The 11,655-nt window shown below is 32.7% G+C and overlaps 1 pseudogene; it reads right to left on the bottom strand.

Annotated features, from left to right (window-relative positions):
• Positions 1–1,208: 1,208 nt before the first annotated feature.
• Positions 1,209–1,746, bottom strand: LOC115967026 (annotated as a pseudogene).
• Positions 1,747–11,655: the final 9,909 nt, after the last annotated feature.

Raw genomic sequence — 11,655 nt, 5'->3', positions numbered from 1 at the left:
TTTCCTAATTTGTGTTTATTTTCTGCATCAAGGAGGGTAAAGCATTCTAAATATTCCCTAATAGTAGTACATATGGAATATTTTTGGACAAGTCAAGGGGGGCACTTGCCCCCTCTCTCCCCCCCCCCCCCAGCTCCGCCTCTGGTACATGACAAAGACATTCATCAATTTGTGTACTATTACATGCTAAAAATTAAATACTAACACTCAAATTTTACCATAAGCATTACACACATAACACGCAATATAACCCAATGTACACACATAACATTTATCACCATTTCTATAGCTTATTGTACGTTTCTTGTAACATCAAACAACACCAAACAACTAATATACCTCTAAAATACCATTCAAGAAAATACACATAACACTCATTCAAGAAAATACCAAAGCATAAGTAATACAAATTATTAAATGAAAATTATACTCTAACAAAAAACATACATTATGATTGATAAATTTTTATAATATCTACAACTATGTTTACCAACACAATAATAAAATTCTCAATGTATTTCAAAGAAGAGAATGAGTTAGGTAAACCTGAGATGATGGAGAGATAACACCAACTTCTGACCGAAAATTCTTAGAATGAGGAGAATATCTGAAAATGATGAGGAGAATTTCTTGAGAAGTAGATATAGCAGAAGAACTCGATTATAAAAGAATCGAGTACTATTAATAACTCGATTTCCTATTAATCGGGTTCAGCTTCACGTGTGAACAACTGATGTGAAATGCCGTCAGAATAGCATAAAACTCGGTTATAAGAGAACCAAGTAAAACGAATAACTCAATTATCAGTTATTCAGGTTTTAAGTACTCGTTTTCCCCATTGACGAGTTCCAAACAGTAACGTGGGAATATTTTATTGCCCAAAAGCCAAGCTGGAACACCAGCGTGGCAAGAACCTGGCCACAACTCGGTTTCTTCATAATCAAGTTACTTAAGTAACTCGCCTATACGGAGATCGAGTATTTAAACAGAGGCACACCCCTATATAGTTTCGAAACAGGGGCATTATGCCAAATATGTTTCCCAGAAAGGGCAAAAGGCCAGAATCCTCCATTCAACAATGCAAAACATAAAATGATTCCAAAATATTAACAAAGTCCAAAAAAGTAGACGAATTTGGTATTGAAAATTTGAAATGAACAAGCAGTACTATGTGACCCTTTGAAAGAGAATAACTCCATTATTATAGCTCAATAATGTATAGCCACAACATGGTATTCGACAATGGCATCCCCAGAGGTAAAAAGTTGCGTCTTTGCTGTCACAAATTTACATGCCAATCAGAAAGCACCAGTGCCACCAATAATTGGCATCTCACGGAGTGGTTGAAACACTGCATTCCTGCCCAAAATAGTGAGACTACTACCATTGAATTTCCCAGTTGTGAAAACAAAGTTCGTGGCCACAAGTAGGCTTAGTTCTTGTTAATGGGTCATCAGAGATGTTTAGTAGTCCAAACAAGGTGGGTGATTTCTTAGTCATTGATGCTTCGGCTGCTTCCACTGCACTTGGGTTTTTGCCTGATAGTGTGTCACGAAAGTAGAAATGGAGCCTAGGGACTTTCTCTTTGGCATGATGGAGCTTTTGGATCCATTCATCGACTTCTTTGGTGCTATGCACCAACGGTATGGCAAGCCCTAGTGACAAAAGCAACAGAACTAGAGCTAGCTTTTGTTGGGTGCACGTGACACCCTTGCATTCCAGCCCACATGCATTGTCAAAGCTCATTTATGAGCTTGCTTCCAAAAGTTTTCAAGTCAGCCATGCCTATTAATGAGCTTGCTTCCACAAGCTTCCAATGTCAGCATACCATTCCTTGGGCAGTGACTTAGGCGTGTGGGACACGCTGAAACTGAAAAAATGAGAAAAGAAAGAAAACTGGGCCATTCGGCCTTGAGAGGAGAGCTGAAGGAAAGAGAGCCATTCGGCCATTTTGGTGTGAGTTCCAGAGAGAGCAAAACACAGAAAGAGAGAGCTTCAGTTTGAGAGGTGCATCCGTGTGAAGAGATAGAGAGAAAGACAATGAGAGCGTGAGAGAGTGAAAAAGAAAAAGGAAACATTTTTCTTTGTTCAAGTTACACACAAGGAAGATAAATTGGTGGAGTTCTCATGGAGTTTTTAAATGCTACAACTATGGAGAGTTGGAATATTTAAATGAAGATTTTGCTACTGGCTTTGTGGTGAGATTGTATTTACTCTTTGAGATTTATTTATTGTATATCCAATTTATTGTGGATATTTTTCGGAGCTGTCCTGTGGTTTTTTCCTCTATACCGAAGGGTTTTCCACGTAAGATTTAGTATTCTTGTGTGGTTGTATTTATGTGGTGCTTGCTAGAATTTTTTTTGTTTCCATAATATTGCTATTACTTAGTAGTTATATATTTTAATTTACACATAGACATAGGGGATTAGGATTTTTCCCCCAACAGCTTTGTCATTCTTTTTTTCTGTTTCACTCACACAACAAAAGTTAGGGTAGGGAGGCTCTTTATAGTGGAAGTTTTTGTTTTTTTTTTTTTTTTGGTGGAGAAATAGAAACATTTTCTCCATTTAACTTTTGTTTTGTCCACACTATCTCGTAGTTGAGAATTTGAGATGAAAGATTTGGGTGTGGCTTAGAAGATTTTGGGAATGGAGATTCACATAGATTTGGCAAGTTATTTTTTGTCACAAATGAATTATATTGAGAAGGTACTTGAGGACTTCAGTATGCAGTGGTCTACATTAGTGAGTACTCCATTAGTGACACATTTTAAAAACTTTCAACAACTTTGTCAGCATAGTTTGAGGAAGAAAAGGAGCACGTCTCATGTTCCTTATTCTAGTGTAATTGGTAGCATGATGTATGCTATGGTTTGCACTCATCCAGATATTTCACGTGCGGTTAGTGTGGTTAACGAATACATGACTAATCTTGGTAAAGAACATTGACAAGCTGTGAAATGGATTCTTCAATATTTGAGAGGTACTACAAATGTTGGCTTGCTATATGGGAAGGTTTCTACAAATAGTAGTGTTGTTGTTAGATTTGTGGATAATCCAGCAAATATGTTGACCAAGTCGATTTTTTGCACAAGTTCAAGCGCTTCTTGGACTTTATGATAGCCTTTAGAGCATTTCCAACCATCCCTCTAAATTTTTGAAAGTGAACAGTTACTTTAACTTTTTGTTTACTTACTTTTTCAAATATATTTTCCAACGGACTCTCTATTCATTTCTCTATATTATTTAAATATTATTTCTTCCGTCTTTTTTTATTCTTTCTTTAATCATTCTTTAATCTTTTTTTTATTAACCCATTTATTAAAAGATCTCAAAGAAATATAGCCATTTATTTACCCTATATTTTCTTCAACACACAAACAAAGAAAAGAACAAACAAAGACCACCAGAGGAGACAACAACACATATGCAGGAAAGAAAAACACAGCATCGGTAATGAATCAAGCGGAAATTAATCGAACGATCGGCAGTAGATCAAGCAAAAAGTACCTCCCTTTTATGGTATGATTTGTGTAGATCTAGGAATAAATTATCTGTTTTTGTTCCTAAAACTTCTCCAAGGTTGAGATCTTTGCCTTCAAATTTTTTCCTGGGATAAAAATCCTTTGATTTTTTTATTTTTTTATTTTTTTATTTTTATCTCAATTTCCTTTGGCTTTTCTATTTTTTAAGGCTCTGAGATAGAGCTTCTTTGTACTCTGTGAGAAGCGAGAAAGAGATGAAAAAAAAAAAAAAAAAAAGAGAGAGAGAGAAAGAAATAATATCTTAATCCAACCAGTATTTTTTTAATAGAGAAATAGGTTTTGGAGTTGCTACAGTGCTCTCCATGTCAAGAGAGCTACTGTAGCAAATCTTTAAAAAAAAATAGAGATAGAGAGTTTGTTGGAGGATGATTTTTCTGTGTTTAGAGATGCTCTTAAGGGCTCTAGTAGAGGCACTGGAGGAGTTTCATTTGTGGGGCTTGACCAAATTCAAGCCAAGATGGAGATTCATTGAGTTGATGGCTTTTAATTTGGTCACTTTAGTAGTCTGTCTTATTAATATTAGGACCTTGTTAGCCGATTCAATTATGTATGTTGCAGCAAACCTGATAGCACTTACCCTAGCCGACTTGTATGTCTAATAATATATACTAGTTGTAGACCTATGCGACGGGTTAGAATAATTAATTATATACTAGTTCTCCCTTAAAATTAAACAATTTCTATTCGGTCTAATTGGGTCTACTCCGGACCAATTCGTTCTACTTTGTACAATTTGGTCCACCCAGTCAATCTCGGTCCCCCTTCAATCTATTTTAGACTAATTGGGTCTTAAATTGATTCTTTTTGTAGGTTTCCTTTCAAGTTTAGCTCAAAAGTTTTTTTTTTTCTTTAATTTTTGAGTTGAAAAGTATGAGATTTTATTATATTTGGGCTAAATTCTTTAGTTTTGAGTTAAAAAAATACAAAGAAAATACTAAAATGCACATTAGAAATTAGAAATATAATCCCTAAAAATGCAATAAAAATGATAAATATTCAAAAGTCTTATTCGGTCCACATTGGTTCTATTTGGTTCATTTTGTCCTCTTCGGTCCAATTTGTCCTATTCGGTCCTATTTAGTCCATTCTGTCCAATTCGGTCTTATTCTATTCACTCCGGTCCATTTAGTCCACTTTAGTAATAGAATTCAACCATTTGATAATATCTATTATACTTTTTAGGTTATATATGTAAAAAATGTCGTGGGTATCTAAAGAGCAATCATCATGAAAGTAACATTATAAATTAAAATTCTATTGTGTCTATCAAATTTTTTTTTTTTAAATATTAAAGTTCTTCCCAATGTTTTAGAGCAAGGCCTTCGTGGTTTACATAAGCTTTTGCTCAAAAACTTCTAACTATGGCATCCATTTCATCACATACCATACTCATGCTCATTTGGAAAGTTTATTTTTTATACGTTTATTAGGTTTAAAAAATAAGTTACACAAAAGCATAATTATACCTTAAAATATTAAAGTTTAAAAAGTTGTACACAAACCAAATAAATTAAATAAACTGAAAGTAAGATGTTTTGAGCGAGCAAACATGGTATATTTAGGACAAATCTAGCGAAAGTTTTTTTTGCAACTTTCTTCACAGCTACTAACATAGTACGTTATAATTAGTGTATAATAAAGATGATGTTAATATAAAAATTATCTTATGAGTCAGTTTTATGATACATCTCTTCTACATGTGGTCTTACATATTAATATATTATGAGAAAAATGTCTCATGAGACATCTACTAGTATTAGTGGTAGACTAATATATATGAAAGTCACGTTGCTCTAATCACACCAAGCCATATCAGTCATTATGAAAGAGTTATGTCTCAAGCATTACTTAAGATAAGCATTCTGCACTGACCATTGACCTCAGTTAACCATTTCCATGGCTACAATTAGTCTCTTCTCATCACTGCTTCTTATTCTTCTGCCTATATTATCATCAGGGTTGCACACTCTGTCACAGGCCATGGGTTCTCAATCAAAGAAGCAAAGTGTACATGACATCCAACTCGCTTAAGCTGGGGTTAATTATCATCATAGGAAAGGCTAGCTTAAGCGAGTGGTCTCAATTCAGGTCGTTCTATGTACCCAATATGGTTGGAGCGGCAGAGGTGGCCAAGGAAAGGTACGTGACTGTATTTGATTCAATTTGTACTAGTCAGATTGTATGGATTGTTCAGTCCCCTGTGTCTACACCTAATTTCATACCATACTTACATGTCAAATTGTGATTAAAACACATCACTTACATATAAAACCAAAATTGGTAGTAGGTACTTGATAAAAAGTGAAATTAATGTGCACTGATCCCAAATTGACACTTAAGAATGTCATAAAATTAGGCGAGACTCTAGGTGTGTTCCTAGAGTTTTCCTTGTTCATTCTATGAACTTTTACTTAAATTAGCGTATGAGGTTTCTTTATTTTGTGGGGTCAATTTAGTCCAATACTTTAAAAAAATGAATTCGTTTGATTTTACTGTTCAAATCTGGTAGCAAATGACGCTGTTTTAATAGTTCTTTTTTTTAATTGAAATAAGTCAATAACTTATAAAAGACTTTTTTTTTTTTTTTTTTTGCTGAATGCATTAGAGGTGTCATTTGATAGATTATGTTGTTTGATTAGTATTATTTTAAAAAATAGTTATAAATGATATTTAAATGGCTTCATTTGCTAACAGATTTGGACGAAAGAACTCAATTGACTCATTTTAAAAAAGTGGCTTACTAAACTGTTAAAAATTAAACTCCAAGGATTAATTTGACAATTCAAGTAAATATCAAGTGATTAAATTGAATTTTAGCTTTAAATGAATGTATATTTTATGACACGCACATATATAGAACAAAATTTAGCTACAAAATTTTGAAAATCTAAGTTGGATTGTATGTTCTTTACATTCTTAATACATATGTCAAATTTTGTGACAATCGGATATAATTTATTATATGATCTATAAGATTATATTTTATGCATAATTTTAAACTACAAAAACTTGCAATTTAAACAATTTATTGATAACATAGCTATTTATCTTTAATTTTTTAGAAATTTTGCAAGCATGGATGATATAAGAAGAAGATGTAATCCAATTGTGAATTTGTCAATATTTACCTCCAATAAAAAATATTAAATAAGGTTGTAGCCTTAAACTAAAATTATTTTGTAACTAAACTTTGTCTATATACATACATATACATATATATATATATATATATATATATATATATATATTGATTAGAAATGATCTTCTTACCGTCCCCCTAAACTTAAGCCCCCCTACAACCCCTAGGCATTTAGTACCTAGTGAGCTACCACTTGGACCAAATGTCGGTCATCTTAAGTCAATTTGAGCCACATAAACAATAGCATTTAAGGCCATATTTGGTAGAGTTATTAAATAACTCATTTTTAGTTTTTAAACAATATTACACACATTTTCACACATTTTTTCACCTATACTTATTTCAAAAAACTACAAATAATATTACTCAAACTTCTCTACCAAACAAGCCTTAAATTCAATTGCGACTATTGTTTTTTTTTTTTTTTTTTGGTTATAGTGCATATTTTTTCTAGGTGTGAACTATGACTAAATAGCTCAATCTGATTTTGATATTCTAGGGATTGATTTATGTATAAATGTATGCTGAGAGAAAGTTAAAAACATTTGAAATTGTTATAAACTTATGGAAGAAGAATGTTGAAACTCATGCCAAAGAGAAAGTCTCTAGGCTCCACTTTTACTTTCATGACACACTATCAGGCAAAAACCAAAGTGCAGTGGAAGTAGCTGAAGCATCAATGGTAGCAGTCTCACTATTTTGGGCAGGAATGCACTGTTTCATCTAATCCGTGAGATGCCAATTATAGGTGGGCTGGTGTTTTTCGATTGGCACGTGGATTTTTGCAATCTTACCTCTGGGGATGCTATTGTGGAGTACCATGTTGTGGGCCTTGTGGCTATACATTATTGAGCTATAATAATGGTGTCTATATTCTCTTTCAAAGGATCATTGAGCTATAATAATGGTGTCTATATTCTCTTTCAAAGGATCACATGGTGCTTGTTCATTTCAATAATTTTTATCAATTTTTAATGGAGCCTAGGCCTAAAGCTTCTACTTTTGCAAAGGATAGGTTTAAAACTAAAGGAGCCTAGGCCTAAAGCTTCTTTTTGAAAAGCCTTTTAAGACTATATATATTTATGGTAAAATCAATCATTCCTAATCCTCAAAAGAAAGAATGTATTTTGTGGCCAGTTTTGAGGACAAACCATTACATGATTGATACTTTCACTATTTTGCTGTAAAAGTAAGATGCTCTTGCTAACTACTCTTTCTAATGTAGAAATAGAATTGTTATTTTATCATTTTGTTGTAAAAGCAGAGATTGACCTCTTCAACAAACACAGCTACCACTAGATATGTTGCATTGTCTCTGTCCTCCAATGATCTGCTCTACTAGGAACTCATATCTAAACAAATTCCTATAACTTGAAACCAAAGTTCAGAAATCATCAAATCATAATAAAATAACACAAATAGATTTTTTTAAGTCTTTGATTGATTTCTGGGCTTTCCTCATATTCTTGAACATGGCTAATAAAACTAATAGGGTAGTTTTTCATTCAGCCAAAAAAAAAAGGGGGTAGTTTTTCATAGCTAATGGGCTCTTCTTTTGATATCTAAGAAATCAAGTACCGTCTAACCGAGACGAAGCTAGGGGGGTCAAGAGGGGGCAATTGCCTCCCTTGACCTCACCCACCCACTCAATATATATATATATATATATATATATTTATCTTTCTTTTAGATTTAGTATTTGCTTTGTATATGTTTCTATTTGTTTTAAGTTTATGGTCCTCAACTTTGCAATTGCATATAATTGTGCTAAAGGGGCTGTCACTCTTGGCTCCACTTGTAATATAGTTTTCTCAGCCGCTGATTGGTAAGAAGCTCTTTATTTTTATTTTTATTTTTCTATTTTTTGACAGTAACTTTTAACTTCGTATAATAATGACTATATATTGATTGTTTTTTTTAATCTTTTACTTGTTTGAAAAATATATTTATAGTCACCTAATAAGTATCTTAAGTACAACAACATTTATACTAAATCTAATGTTACGCATAAGGGAAAAAAAATTAACTAAACACTTACATTATATTTTATATGTTAATCAAATTTTTTGTTTAATTAGTTAAGTATTTTTTTTATTATACTAATTAAAAAAATAGAAATTGATTTTGTCATCAACTCTTTATTCTTATCTTCCTCCTAAATTAAAATTCTGACTTCACCACTGCCATGTAATAGCAAAACCCAGTCATTTCTCACTATTTTATCACTCTCTCTCTCTCTCTCATTGCTTGGTTCCCGTGCTTGGTTGTGTTGTGATTTATCCTCTAAATTACGAGAAATTATACAATCCTCATAGTAAACCACGTCATTTGTCCACCATTCCAGTAAAAGACTTCTACCTATTTAAAATTGCTAAGTCAATATTCAGTTTTTATTTAAAACTCTACAATTTTAAACAAGTAAGAGTCTTTTACTGGAATGGTGAACCACATCATTTGTACACTATGGGGACTTTATAATTTCTCCTAAGTTATAGACATGGGTAGTTGGGTACCCTTCTCTTTTTTGTTTATACTATATACTCTATAAATTCTTGGTGCTTTCTGATTGTTAATAATTTCATGACTTATGAGTAGCCTGAAATAGACATTCAAATTGAAAAACCAATCATATAGTAAATCCTAAGTACTTGCAGATTTCTATATATTGCTTTGGGCAACTATACTTTAATTTATTGAACATTTTAGTTCAGCTAGTATGGAATGTTCTTCGACAAACTTATTCTTCATTCTCCAATGTCTTCTTCTTGGTCCTTTTTTGTGTGGGACTAAACATATGTGATAGGCATAGATGTCATTTAACTGACACATGAGCTCGAGCATGGATGGAAAAGTCCCTAATCAAAACTAAAGACAACATTAAGGGATTATATAAAAAATTTAAACTTTAAAAGACAACATCAAAATCACCTCAAATTTGAAAGATAACTAAAAAGTTTGTGATCTCCAATAATATCAGCCACAACTAGGGTGGTAACAATTCACCCAAACTACTTGATCTGCTGTGCTCTGCATCACTCCTGCATAGATATGATTTTAATTTCTAAGTGGACAAATTCAACTATTAAAGTGACAGATCAAGTTGGGTGGCGGGTTAATTTTTTTAAACCGCCAATATTTGAGTTAACACGCATATATATATGAGATGAGTTCAAGTTACACATTTTTTAAACCATTGGATTTTAGTAGATCCAACGGTTAAAAAAATGCACTCACTTATGTTGATATTCTGATAAGGATTTCATTTATTATCCTTATTTATAAGGTTCTATACCTATCTCTAATCCCAAAAATAGGTATATTTTTTTTCTACTCTTTCTTTCTCATCCACTACACGTTTCTCTCTCCTCCATTATTCTTCCATCTCCATTTTCATAAGGTTCTACCTTCACAGTCACATAAAATTTGATGAATCAAAGGCTGTGTTTGTTTTGGCTTCAAATCACTTTCAGAAATGCTTTTCCATAAATGCTAGTGTTTGGTTGCGCACGGAAAATAAATTTTCCGGAAAATATTTTTAATTGACCGTAAAATTAAGGCATTTGACCCAAAAAATAAATGCAAGTTCTGTTTTACCTTCAAATCATTTCCGGGCTCATAGACGCACAAAGAGAGAGAGAGAGAGAGAAGAGAGTAGAGAGAGTGACCTAGATCGCGCCCCACCCCAAACGCGCCGGTGAGATTGCGCCGGCGAGATCGTCTAGTTGAGATCATCGGCGCCATCGTTACCGATCTCGTTCTCGTTCTCAACCCAAAGCTCATCGGCACAGCCGATCTTGTCGTCTCGATCTCATCACACCAATGATCTCGTTGTCGTCTCTCTTTCCCTGAAGATTTCGATCACTCTCTCTTCCTCCCTTTCTCAGTTTGACCAAATTTGTATGAAGTTCAATGAATTGTTTTGAGTAGATTTCTGTTTCTTTAAAGTGTATATATTGAAATTTTTGTAATAAAATTTGTTTGGATGCTGAGAAAATGGTTGAGAAAATGTGAAAAATTTATAGAAAAATAGCACTTTCAGAATGTTACCAAACACCGAAAATGGATTTCTAATATAATTTTTAAAATGCAACCAAACACTAAAAAACATTTTCCTTTCTTGAAAATATTTTCACCCGAAAAATATTTTACAACCAAAAAATATTTTACACTGAACCAAATACAGCCAAAAACTCGAACTAATTAAACAAAAGGCTGAAGTAAATAACTTAAAAATTGAAACTAACCTCCACAGCCACATATTGAAGGCAGCAAATGCATTATTGCACAAAGCGGCAAAAATTAGATTGTGATTGACATCTCTGAGTGTGAGAGCCATACCAGTAGTGTGAACCTAATGCCCATTGGGGGTAGAACTGTAGATCTAGAGTTGTCTTATTGATTTTCACTTGGATAAGTCTTATTGCAATGAAAGCACTGACGCAATTTCAATTATTTGACAAAACTATTTGTCATTTTCTTACATATTAACTTAAAAGTTGTGCCTAAGACAGAAAATATGACCAAGGTTTTTTTTCTTGGTAGAAAAGAAATGCATTAAAAACTGAAGAGTTTTGGGTTTAACCCAAAAAAAAAAAAAGTTTTGGGACAAAGTTTATTACATAACACATCATTCAGATTTTTTTTTTTTTTTTTTGAAAAGTCACATCATTCAGATTTGAAAGATAACCTAACAAGTGCTACAATACAAATCAAAGGTTTGAAAGCAACTGATGCGATTACCCAAAAAAAAAAAAAAAAGCACTGATGCAATTTCAATTATTTGACAAAAATTTGTCATTTTCTTACGTATTAACTTAAAAGCTGTGCCTGTGACAGAAAATATTTAGTTTTTTTTTTTTTTTTTTCGTAGAAAGGAAATGCATTAAAAACTAAAGAGTTTTGGGTTTAACCAAAAAAAAAGAAAAAGGAAAAAAAAGAAGAGTTTTGGGACAAAATTTATTACATAACA

Source organism: Quercus lobata, chromosome 11 (assembly GCF_001633185.2).
Source record: "Quercus lobata isolate SW786 chromosome 11, ValleyOak3.0 Primary Assembly, whole genome shotgun sequence".
Classification (NCBI taxonomy): Eukaryota; Viridiplantae; Streptophyta; class Magnoliopsida; order Fagales; family Fagaceae; genus Quercus; species Quercus lobata.
The sequence above is the reverse complement of the archived record's forward strand: the minus strand, read 5'-3'. Positions and strand labels throughout refer to the sequence as shown.